This window comes from Humulus lupulus, chromosome 1 (assembly GCF_963169125.1).
Source record: "Humulus lupulus chromosome 1, drHumLupu1.1, whole genome shotgun sequence".
Lineage (NCBI taxonomy): Eukaryota > Viridiplantae > Streptophyta > Magnoliopsida > Rosales > Cannabaceae > Humulus > Humulus lupulus.
In genome coordinates this window covers 12,803,923-12,815,074 of record NC_084793.1, presented here as the reverse complement: position 1 = coordinate 12,815,074, position 11,152 = coordinate 12,803,923, and the positions used below count along the sequence as shown (strand labels likewise).

At 40.7% G+C, this 11,152-nt stretch overlaps 1 non-coding gene across 1 annotated transcript; it reads right to left on the bottom strand.

Annotated features, from left to right (window-relative positions):
* Positions 1-377: 377 nt before the first annotated feature.
* LOC133813003 (small nucleolar RNA R71) lies at positions 378-484 on the bottom strand. Its single transcript, XR_009884055.1, has one exon. It is a non-coding gene; the product is annotated as a small nucleolar RNA R71 (small nucleolar RNA).
* Positions 485-11,152: the final 10,668 nt, after the last annotated feature.

Genomic DNA, 11,152 nt, shown 5'->3' with positions numbered 1-11,152 from the left:
CTCGCAATGATGAAATCCAACCAAGAACTCTCAATGACTACCTCCATCCAACTCGCACTTCCATGCCTTCATGCATTATCTTCCCTCCTAATATGCCCGCATTAGACTTTAAACCTGACATGATTCAACTCTTGCCCACATTTCATGGAATGGAAAATGAAAGCCCATACGTGCATATTAGAGAATTCAAGGAGGTAGTAGCCACGTTCTATAACTGAGCCAAAAATGTCGATGTTGTGCGACTAAAGTTCTTCCCTTTCTCCTTGAAGGACAAAGCCAAAAGCTAGTTATACTCCTTGAGACCTAGGTCTATTGGAACATGGGAGGAGATGACCAAATCTTTCTTTCTGAAACACTTCCCCAGCCATAAGACCAATAGTCTAAAATGACAGATTTCCACATTTTCCCAAAAGGACAATGAAACGTTCTATCAAGTCTGGGAAAGATTCAAAGATCTGTTAAATCAGTGCCCGCACCATGGCTATGAGAACTGGCGTTTGGTCAGTTTCTTCTATGAAGGCCTCACGAGTCGTAAGCGCCAGTTTGTAGAAATGCTATGCAATGGTGAATTCCTCGAAAAAGAGCCAGACGATGCTCTTGAATATCTCGAAGAAACTGCGAAAAAGTCCCACACCTGGACTGGTCCAAGTGCTACTGACAGCACCAACCGACACAAACCATCTGGGATCTATCAACTTCGAGAAGAGGATAGTGTTAAGGCCCAAATTGAAGCTTTGAAAAAGCAGTTTGAGGCCTTAATGACAAAAAATGGCCCAAAATCGCACATGATCGCTCAAGCGGAACCGCAAGAACCTTGTTTTGTTTGTGGAGGGACGGATCATTTAGCTAAGGACTGCTTAGCTTTGAATGAAATGAGGGGGGTTTATGAGGAGCAATGCAATGCCTTAGGGGCATATAACAAGCCATTCTCCCATACATACAACCCCGGTTGGAGAAACCACCCAAATTTCAGTTGGAGAGATTTCAACCAAGCTCAATCGTTTGGAGGCCAATGGAGAAATGAGCAACAAGTTCAATGAGCAACAAGTTCAACCATCAAAGGCGTATTCTACACCTCAATACAATGCTCATCCACAACGAAATTATCTCGAAAATACTCTTCATGCATTCATAGAGGAACAATCCAAACTAAATCGCCAAATGATGGAAGAAATCAAGGAAATAAAATGTCAATTCTCAAAATTGACTGAATCCTTGGCCATTTCGGAAAAAGGAAAACTTCCTTCCCAACCAAAATTCAATGTGCAAGCCCAACATATGGCCCAATCTTCAAATTCTAATGATCAAAATGTCAAGGAAGTGAATGCCATCACGACGAGAAGCGGTAAAACTTTGCAAGACCCACCTATAAAATCCAACTCTCCTAGTATTCCAAAAGTTACTCCAGAAAATCCACCACTCAATGCCTCTCCAAAAGTACCATTTCCCCAGGCTTTGAAACCTGTTGGGAAACTTCCTAATAACCGAGCTGAACTCCTTGAGCACTTAACATAAGTGAAGATTATACTTCCTTTGCTTCACATCATTAAACAAGTGCCCGCTTATGCCAAAATCATCAAGGATCTATGCACTGCAAAAAGGAAGCACCATGTCAAGAAGACTGCTTTCTTGATCGAGCAAGTGAGTGCGGTGATTGAACAAAAGGCACCGCCAAAATACAAAGATCTCGGTTGTCCCACCATTTCTTGCCAAATTGGGACACATGAAATCAGTCAAGCCTTACTTGCTCTTGGCGCGAGTGTAAATCTCATGCCTTACTCTGTATACTCGCAACTCGGTCTTGGAGAAATGAAGCCAACATCTGTTGTGCTACAGCTTGCTGACCACTCCACCAAAAAGCCTAGGGGTATTGTTGAGCATGTTTTAGTTCAAATTGAAAATTTCTATTACCCCGTGGACTTTCTTATTCTTGATACCCAATCTGTGGTAAACATGGAGTGTAAAATTCCTATTATCATCGGAAGACCATTCCTTGCTACAACAAATGCTTTGATCAATTTTCGTAATGGTATAATGAAGATATCGTTTGGAAACATGACTCTTGAAGTCAATATCTTCCACATCGGGAAACAACCCCGAGAAGATGATGAATGTTATCAAACATTCATGATTGACACTATAATTACTGAGGAGGTTCAATTGCGAAGCAACTTTGATAATCTTGATGAACTCTTCCTTATGTCAGGCAATGAAAGTCCCAGTTCTATTGAGTCTACTCTTGCAGTATCAGATCGCATAGACTCACGCAATATAAGGACTCAGTTTTGGCAACATCACTTTGAAGAGCTACCTCGTGAGAGGGCACAGCCAAAAACTTCAGCCGAAGAGGTTCTAATTGTTCAATTGACCCAACTTCCCGAGGGTTTGAAACATGCCTTCTTGGGAGATGGTGAAACCTTTCCAGTTATCATCTCGTCCAACCTTCAAAATTCTCAAGAATTGCAGTTACTCGAGCTACTACGAACGCATAAATCTGCGATAGATTGGACGCTTGCTGATATCAAAGGTATTAGCCATTTAATTTGCTCCCATCGAATCAATCTGGAGGACGAAGCCATCCCTCGAAGAGACCCTCAAAGGCGACTGAACCCCACAATGAAGGAAGTTGTAAAAAATGAAGTTTGAAATTGCTAGACGCTGGTATTATTTACCCCGTAGATGATAGCAAGTGGGTCAGTCCAACTCAAGTTGTGCCCAAGAAGTTTGGTGTCACCGTGATCCAAAATGAAAAAGGGGTCCTTGTCCCCACAAAAACGGTGACAGGGTGGCACATGTGCATCGATTATAGAAAATTAAATGCCGCCTCCCGCAAAGATCATTTTCCACTCCCATTCATTGATCAAATCCTTGAACGTGTAGCTAGTCATCCATTCTATTGCTTTCTTGATGGCTATTCTGGCTATTATCAAATTGAGATTGCATTAGAGGATCAAGATAAGACCACTTTCACTTGTCCCTTTGGCACTTTCACTTTCCTGCGTATGCCATTTGGCTTGTGTAATGCACCAGCTACCTTCCAAAGATGCATGATGAGCATCTTTAGTGACATGATTGAAAAATCAATGGAAGTATTCATGGATGACCTACCCGTTTTTGGAAACTCCTTTGAGACGTGTCTTCTTCATCTTGAAGTTGTTTTAAAACGATGCATTGAGAAAGGACTTGTACTCAATTGGGAGAAATGCCACTTCATGGTATCTTCTGGCGTAGTCTTAGGCCACATTGTTTCTAAAAAAGGAATTGAGGTTGATCAATCCAAAGTCGACCTTATCTTCAACCTGCCGACTCCTAAGACTGTCAAAGACGTTAGGTCATTTCTAGGTCATGCTGGTTTCTATCTAAGGTTCACACAAATTTTTCAATGATTGCTCGTCCACTGAGCAACCTCCTAGCAAAATATGTTACCTTTGAGTGGACACCTAAGTGTGAGGAATCATTCCGAACGCTTGTCAATTCACTCACTTCCGCTCCCATCATTCAGTCACCTGATTGGAGCTGTAACGACCCAAATTTACTAATAAGGCTTAAGGGCCTTGATTAGTGTGTCGGGAGGGCATAACTGGATTATATGTGATTTAAATGATTAAAAGCATGTTTATATGATTATTTGGATATATGTGATGCATGACTATGTGTACTAGTATGCATGTAGGCCCTGATTAGGTTATAAGGGCATATTTGTAATTTTGGCCCATTGAGGGCATAAATGTAAATATTTGTGTTAATTATTGAGACCACATTATTATGTGGATATATTTGCAGCTTGTGACTCGAGGCGATCCTAGTGAGCGGTCTAGCAAAAAAGTCACAGTGGGAATTTATACTCGGCTCGGGGCAAGTCTGGGGGTGTTTTTGGGAATTTAGAGAAAATATTGGAGACTATTTGACATTGAGGAATATAATTGGTGATTAGTTAGGTGTCAGGATTTAAGCGATAATTGTTAGGAACACTCGAGGAATTAGTGGGAATTGGGAGTAATGACTAAAATGCCCCTAGAATGTTTAAAAGCTTAGCTTTAATTGGGAGGGCAGTTTGGTCTTTTGGTGTTTAAAATCAGAGGTAAGTGTTATACTGCTTTATAGCCTTAGTGGAATGTGTAGAATATCTGAGAAGCTGAAGGAAAACAAAATAAACAAAAAGGAAAAGAAAAGAAGGAGAAAAGAAAGAAGGGAAAAACAGGGTCTTTTCTCTTATGCGGTTTAGGCTTTTCTTCACCAATTCTTCTAGAATTTGAAGCTAAAATTCAGAGGAGGCCTTAGGCTAAGGCTTCACACTTGGGACCTTGATTAAGCTTAAGGATTCAGTAGGAATTAGTCATCCAATTAAGGTAAGCTTCAAGGTTGTTTTTTAGTTTCTGGCTATGGTGTTGAAATGGATTTCTGAGCTGAGTTTTGATGGGAATTCTAGGGAGTTAAGGCTGAGGCTTTGAGGAGTGAAAGCTAAGGAGGCGTGTAAGATAACCTAGGGTCGAATTTCCCACTTGAGGTAAGAAATTCTGAGCTTGAACATTTGAGTTTCTGGGCTGTTCTAGTTTTCTGGTTGGGTTCTTCAGTTTTTGAGTTCAACCTTACTTTTCTTTGATTGATGGTGCATGTGGTTGGGATTTGTGTTGTTGGGTTATGTGGGGTGAGTTCTAGGTGTTGGTAGGTTTTTTTTAAGTATGGTTTAGGTTTGGAAGGATTTTGTAGAGGTTTGGCTCGGGGAAAATCGAAAGAAGAAAAAACAGGGTTTGGCTGTGCTGTGACTAGCGTTGTAGCGCTAGACTTTGGGCGCTACAGCGCTAGGACTTGTGGTCAGAGAGCCTTTTGGCTCTGTTTTTAGCGCTATAGCGCCTTCTTTACGGCGCAGTAGCGCTACCCTATTTCCAAAAGGGGGTTTTTGGGTTATTTCTTAGGGTTTTTTCCCGAGGGCTTGGGGTTTGATTCCACCACCCCATTTGGTGGAATTAGGGCTTCCCGAGGGCTCGGGGTTGGTCCCGAGGTTGGGTTTTGGGATTGAAGTTTGGTAATGGTTCTAACTTGTGATCGTGACTAGGTGTACGCTAGGGCTCGGAAGGGATCGTGCTTGAGGGTTGTCAGCATTGATCAAAGCTACCGGAATCCAAAGGTAAGAAAACTGCACCCAGTTATGTGATTATGTTGGGACTAAGAGCTCTCTATATCTGTATGATGTCATAGATGGTATTATACCATGGGACATGTGATAAACGACCTAAGAGTTCTAGAATCAATATTTGCGCATAGGGCGCGGCTCGGCCACTGGTAGCTAAGGACAACTTGACATTCACTGAGCTCGGTTTAAGCGGGCCAGAGTCAGTAGGATAAATAGGGGGTGCGACCTAAGGGCGTCGACCCTGATTGTTATATGTGAATTGGTTGTTAATGATAATTGATAAGCTTGGAATGCTGGATGCCTGATTATATGCATGTCTTGGACTGTTGAGTGTATGATTACACTGTATGAATTATCTGATTGTTTGATTGATGATTATGCTCTGTTATTGTGTTTTCTTGCTGGGTCTTGGCTCACGGGTGCTACGTGGTGCAGGTAAAGGCAAGGGTAAAGTGGACCTGTAACGACCCAAAATCGCTATTAAGGCTTAAGGGCCTTGATTAGTGTGCCAGGAGGGCATGTTGGGATTTATGTGTGATTTTATGAGTTAAATGCATGGTTATGATTTAAAGCATGTTATTTGACTAATTGTTTATCTGAGATGCATGACTATGTGTATTAGTATGCATGTAGGCCCTGATTGTGTTTGAAGGGCATAATTGTAATTTTAGCCGCTGAGGGCATATATGTGATAATTGTATTCCGTGATTTGTACCACGTGAGTGTGGTGGTATTATTGTGATGCACGTGCCGAGACGGTCCTAGAGAGCAAATTAACTTAAGAGTCACAACGGGATTTCTATACCCGGCTCGGGAGGAGCCTAGGGGTACTTCGGGAATTTTATGGTTAAGTTGAGATTTAGCGGGTAATGGTTATTGGAGATTTAGTAACCTGGGTAACCATTAGTTACTGCTGAGAGTAACAAGTTCTAGGTAGAAAATGGTAGAAATGAAATAGAAGTAAAAGGACTTAAGTGCCCTTGAGGTTAGTTGGGAAAGGATAGGCAAGGAGGGGTAAAATGGTCATTTGGATGGGAATTGGATATATGGCAGCTGGGTATTAAGGGGTACACGGTTTGGGGCTTGGTCATTTGATGCTTTGATAATTTGAAGAGAAGAAGAAGGAGAGGGAAAAAGCTAGGGCATGAAGAAGAGGAAGGGAGCTGAAACTTGAAGACTAAGGGGATGAACCAAGGAAGCTTAAGGTTGGATTCTTGATTGAGGTAAGAGTTTTAAACATCCTTGGGTTTTCTTTTCTGTTGTGGTTTAAGATTTTGAAGCCATGGTTTAGGTTTGTCAAGCTTGGGTTGTGTTTTTGGCCTTTGGGTTTGAGTTTTCTGAAATTTGGAATCAAATGGGTGATTTTGAGTGTGATTGTGTTATTGAGTTGGGTTATGATGTTTATGAGTTGATGTATGGTCTATTTGGAGTTTTGAGTTGGTTTTGGAGCTTGGGTTTTGGGACGATTTGGGAGGTTTTAGCTCGGAGAAAATGCAGGGGAAAAACCCAGAATTCTGGGTCTGCGAAGGCGTGTCGCGACACAGGTTTTTCGTGCCGCGGCAAGGGAGTCCCTGACTGATGTGTGCCGCGGCACAAGGCAAATTTCAGGTTCACATTTTTGGCAATTTTAGGCCTTTGCTCCGGGGGTTCGGGGGATGTCTCCGGGGTGTTGTTTTAAGGTTTTAGAGGTCCCGAGAGTGCGGGATTGGTCCCGGGAAGTGGTTTTGGGTTGATTAGTATTGAGGGATGTTTCTTGTGTGTTGTGACTAGGTTGTTGGTGAGGCTCGTGCTAGAGGACCGTGCTCGCGGCTTTAGTGCATCAGGAGGCTCGGGATACAGGTAAGAAAACTATAACACCCGTAGGATAGGGCGTGGGCCCATAGTATGATTGCGGGGCGCGGCCCTATATTGCATCACATGTTAGGGTGCAGACTTAAATGAATTAATATTTGATTGCATGTTGTTGTGTTATATTATATGTGTGATTATGATGAAATGAACGGCAAAGGCCGAGTACGGCGTAGGCCGGGGCGGCCGTGGGCCGAGTACGGCGTAGGCCGGGGCGGCCGTGGGCCGAAAGTAACACCTAGCACATGGGATGCTATATTCAGGGTGGGACCCAAGGGATACATGAGTTATCCTCGCGGTGAGAACCGATACCCCAGGGCTTTGGTAAGGTCTCTGGGGCGGCATGGCCGTGTTTGTTTAGTCTAATGGTTGACTTGTTTATTTGAGGATTATCTGTTATGATAAACTGTATACATTGCATATGTTATGTTCTGCATGAGTTTTCTTGCTGGGCTTCGGCTCACGGGTGCTCTGTGTTGCAGGTAGGGCAATGACTGAGTCAACCAACCATGAGTACGGAGAGCGTGAAGCGACGCGTACATGTTTGGCCTGCCCGACTGCTTTGGTTGGGGGTTTATTCGAAAATGGCTGTAATAATCTATGATTTTATGATTTCTTAACTGTAACCTTATTTCAAGATATGATCAGTTTTCAAACCTTATTTTGGGATCCCAAATGTTTAATGATAGAAGTTTTAATGAAACGACGCATTTTCAAAGATTACAGCCTTAACTTTTAATTAGTCACACTTTTGCTCAAAACCTCGGTTAGCGAGTTCATTGCACACTATTTCGCCTTCAAAACTCACTTAGTAACGGCTCTAAGGAAGTAGGGCGTTACAGGACCAGTCCTGAGTGGGAGAGCTTTGAGGCTGAATGTACATAGTCAGCTGATCGGCCACCACGGCCGAGGAGTGGTATAGGACGGGAACAAACCTAAATATCTGTTTTGCCCTTAGAGTGACTAGTAGCTGTACTTTTAACCTGAAAATTTTGTAAATTGTCTTTTTAAACGTTATTACTTTTGGGATCCCATGTAAAAGTATGTTTGAATATATGAAATGTAACTTTTGTGACCAAAATATTTTAACCCTAGTTCAATTATAGTTTCAGTAACACGTTTCTAATCAAATGACTTGATTAACAAGTCTTGCACTTTTATAAATACACAATGTAACGGTCTTGGCTATCCAGGGTGTTACATGAGCCTTCCTTTCGAGATCATGTGTGATGCCAGCAACTTTGCTGTGGGAGCTGTGCTAGGACAACGAAGGGAGGGGAAATCCTTTGTTGTCTATTATGCAAGTCGAACTCTCAATAGTGCTCAAATGAACTATTCCACTACTGAAAAAGAGTGGCTTGTCGTTGTCTTTGCCCTTGAAAAATTCTGATTTTATTTGATTGGATCGCCTATTACAATTTTCACAGATCACTCCGCCCTTAAGTATCTCCTTTCCAAAAAGGATGCTAAGGCACGATTAATACGGTGGATCCTTCTCTTGCAAAAATTTGATATAACAATCAAAGACAAGAAAGGTGTTGAAAATGTCGTTGCGGACCACTTGTCCCGACTTGAATTCAGCGATCCCGCTGATGGTCCACCTATTCATGATGATTTCTCTGATGATCAATTGCTTTCTGTTGCTAAGTTACCATGGTATGCTCACATTGTCAACTACTTAGTAACAGGTGAATTCCCATCTGAATGGAGTTCACAAGACAAACGCAAATTTCTGGTCGAGGTGCGTAATTTCTTTTGGGATGACCCATACTTATTCAAGTACTGCCCCGACCAAATCATGCGAAGATGCATCCCCGACGATGAGGTGTCTAGTGTGCTGAATTTTTTCCATAATGATGCTTATGGTGGCCACTTCTCTGTGAAGAAAACCGCTGCAAAAATCTTACAAGGCGGCCTTTACTGGCCCACTTTGTTCAAAGACACCAATGATTTCTATCGTTCTTGTATAAGGTGCCAAAAGTTAGGTTCTATTCCCGTCGGCACATGATGCCCTTGAACCCAATTCTTGTTATCGAAATATTTTATTGTTGGGGGATAGACTTTATGAGACCATTTCCACCTTCTTTTGGCTACCTTTACATTATTCTCGCTGTGGATTATGCTTCCAAATGGGTTGAGGCTGTACCATGCCGAACCAATGATAACGCTACAGTTGTCAAATTCTTGAAAGAAAATGTGTTATCAAGGTTCGATACCCCTCGCGCTGTCATCAGTGATCAAGACACTCATTTTTGCAACCGATCCTTTGAGGCTCTTATGCGCAAGTACGGTGTACTTCATAAAGTTGCAAATGTCTATCATCCACAGACCAATGGTCAAGCTGAGTTAGCCAATAGGGAGATAAAACACATTCTGGAAAAGATGGTAAATCCCGACCGCAAAGATTGGTCTACACGCCTTCTAGACGCTCTTTGGGCATACCGCACTGCTTTCAAATCCCCTCTTGGGATGTCTCCCTATCAGTTTGTCTTTGGAAAAGGCTGTCATTTACCTGTCGAGCTCGAGCATAAAGCGTATTAGGCTATCAAAGCCCTAAACTTTGATCTGAATGTCGCAGGTATCAATCGCAAACTCCAATTGTCCGAAATTAAGGAGTTGAGAAACGATGCATATGAAAATTCTAGGATTTATAAAGAAAAATTGAAAATCGCTCACAATAAACAAATCATGCGAAAACACTTTGAGCCAAATCAGAAAGTGCATCTGTATCGCTTGCACTTGCATCCCGGTAAACTGCGATCGCGATGGACTGGTCCATTTATTGTGAAGCAAGCATTTCCCAACAGTTCTGTTGAGGTCGAGGACCCAACCAATGGGAGAATTTTTCGAGTCAATGGCCAAAGACTGAAGCATTATATTGAGAGTGTGAGTCATATTGAAGAGGTCCTTCTTAAGGACCCAATTTATACACTCTGAAGTTCTGAATGGTTTGTTGTTCTTTATATTTTTATTTTTCATTATCTTTATTTTTCTGTCTTTCTTTTATTTTTGGTATGTTTTTTTTCGTCTTTGTATTTTGTTTAGGGGTATTGTTACCAGGCTATTTTCGCTCTCGCCTCATGGACATGGTCATCATCCAGGTGTTCTCTTTCCTAACCTTTTTCATTGATTATTCATTTTGACATTGAGGACACTATCTGATTTTTGGTTGGGGGTGGTTAGCATGCATTAGCTTTCATTTGGAAAATTTTATTGTTGTGTCATTAGCATTCTTTTGGAAAACATTATTGTCTTGTTGAATTTTTAAGTCAAATTTTCTCAAAATTATTCAAGCATGAGTATAAATTGTTGGTTTGAGTCAGTTCTTACTATGTTTAGCTATTAAGAAGTGATTTTCAGAGTTCTTTTGTGCACTTTCCAAACATATGATAAATTGGTTGTTAACACAAATAGTTGAGAGAAATTTCAATTTTAAAGTTTTTCATTTCTTGGTGAGTTTTGAGAGTTGAGAAAACAACTTTTTGAACTTTTATTGATCATTTGAGTTGGTAAAGTCACATCTTTGGAATTTAAAACATGACATTTACTAAAGGGATGTTTTTCTTATAAGAATGAGTCTTTGTAATAAATTTTAAATCTGTGTTCCATTTAGTGTATTTTATTTATATTCTCCTTTTTATTTGTGTGTTGTCTCTTGTAAAAAAAATTAAAAAAAAGAACAAGAGCAACACTTCCTTCTATTATTTTGTAGTTGTTAAATATATATATATTTATATTACTATTATTTTGTGTAATTGTATTAAAAAAAACAAACAATTTTATTATCATTATAGTTCATTTTCTTATTTATCATTTCTAGTTAGTTGTCATTTTGTTCTTGGAGTTTTCTCATGTAAATCCCAAAGGTTGTTTGTCATTTGAATTCCAATAAGTTGATTTGCCTATCTTGTGATCAATAATTGTTCGAATTGCTTGTCCTAAAATTTTTATCTTTTCTTATTTGAGCGTAAACTGTTACATTTCCAACTCCAAGAGTGTAATCATTCCCATACAAATACTTTCAATGCCCGTAAGGAATTTGGAGTTGAGACCTTTATACTTTTGAGATTTTTCAATACTATTTGTGTTAAGACTTGTGATAAAAAGAAAATGGCTTGATGCACACACACACAACTCTGAAATCGCAACTGAAGTAGCTTAGATGATACT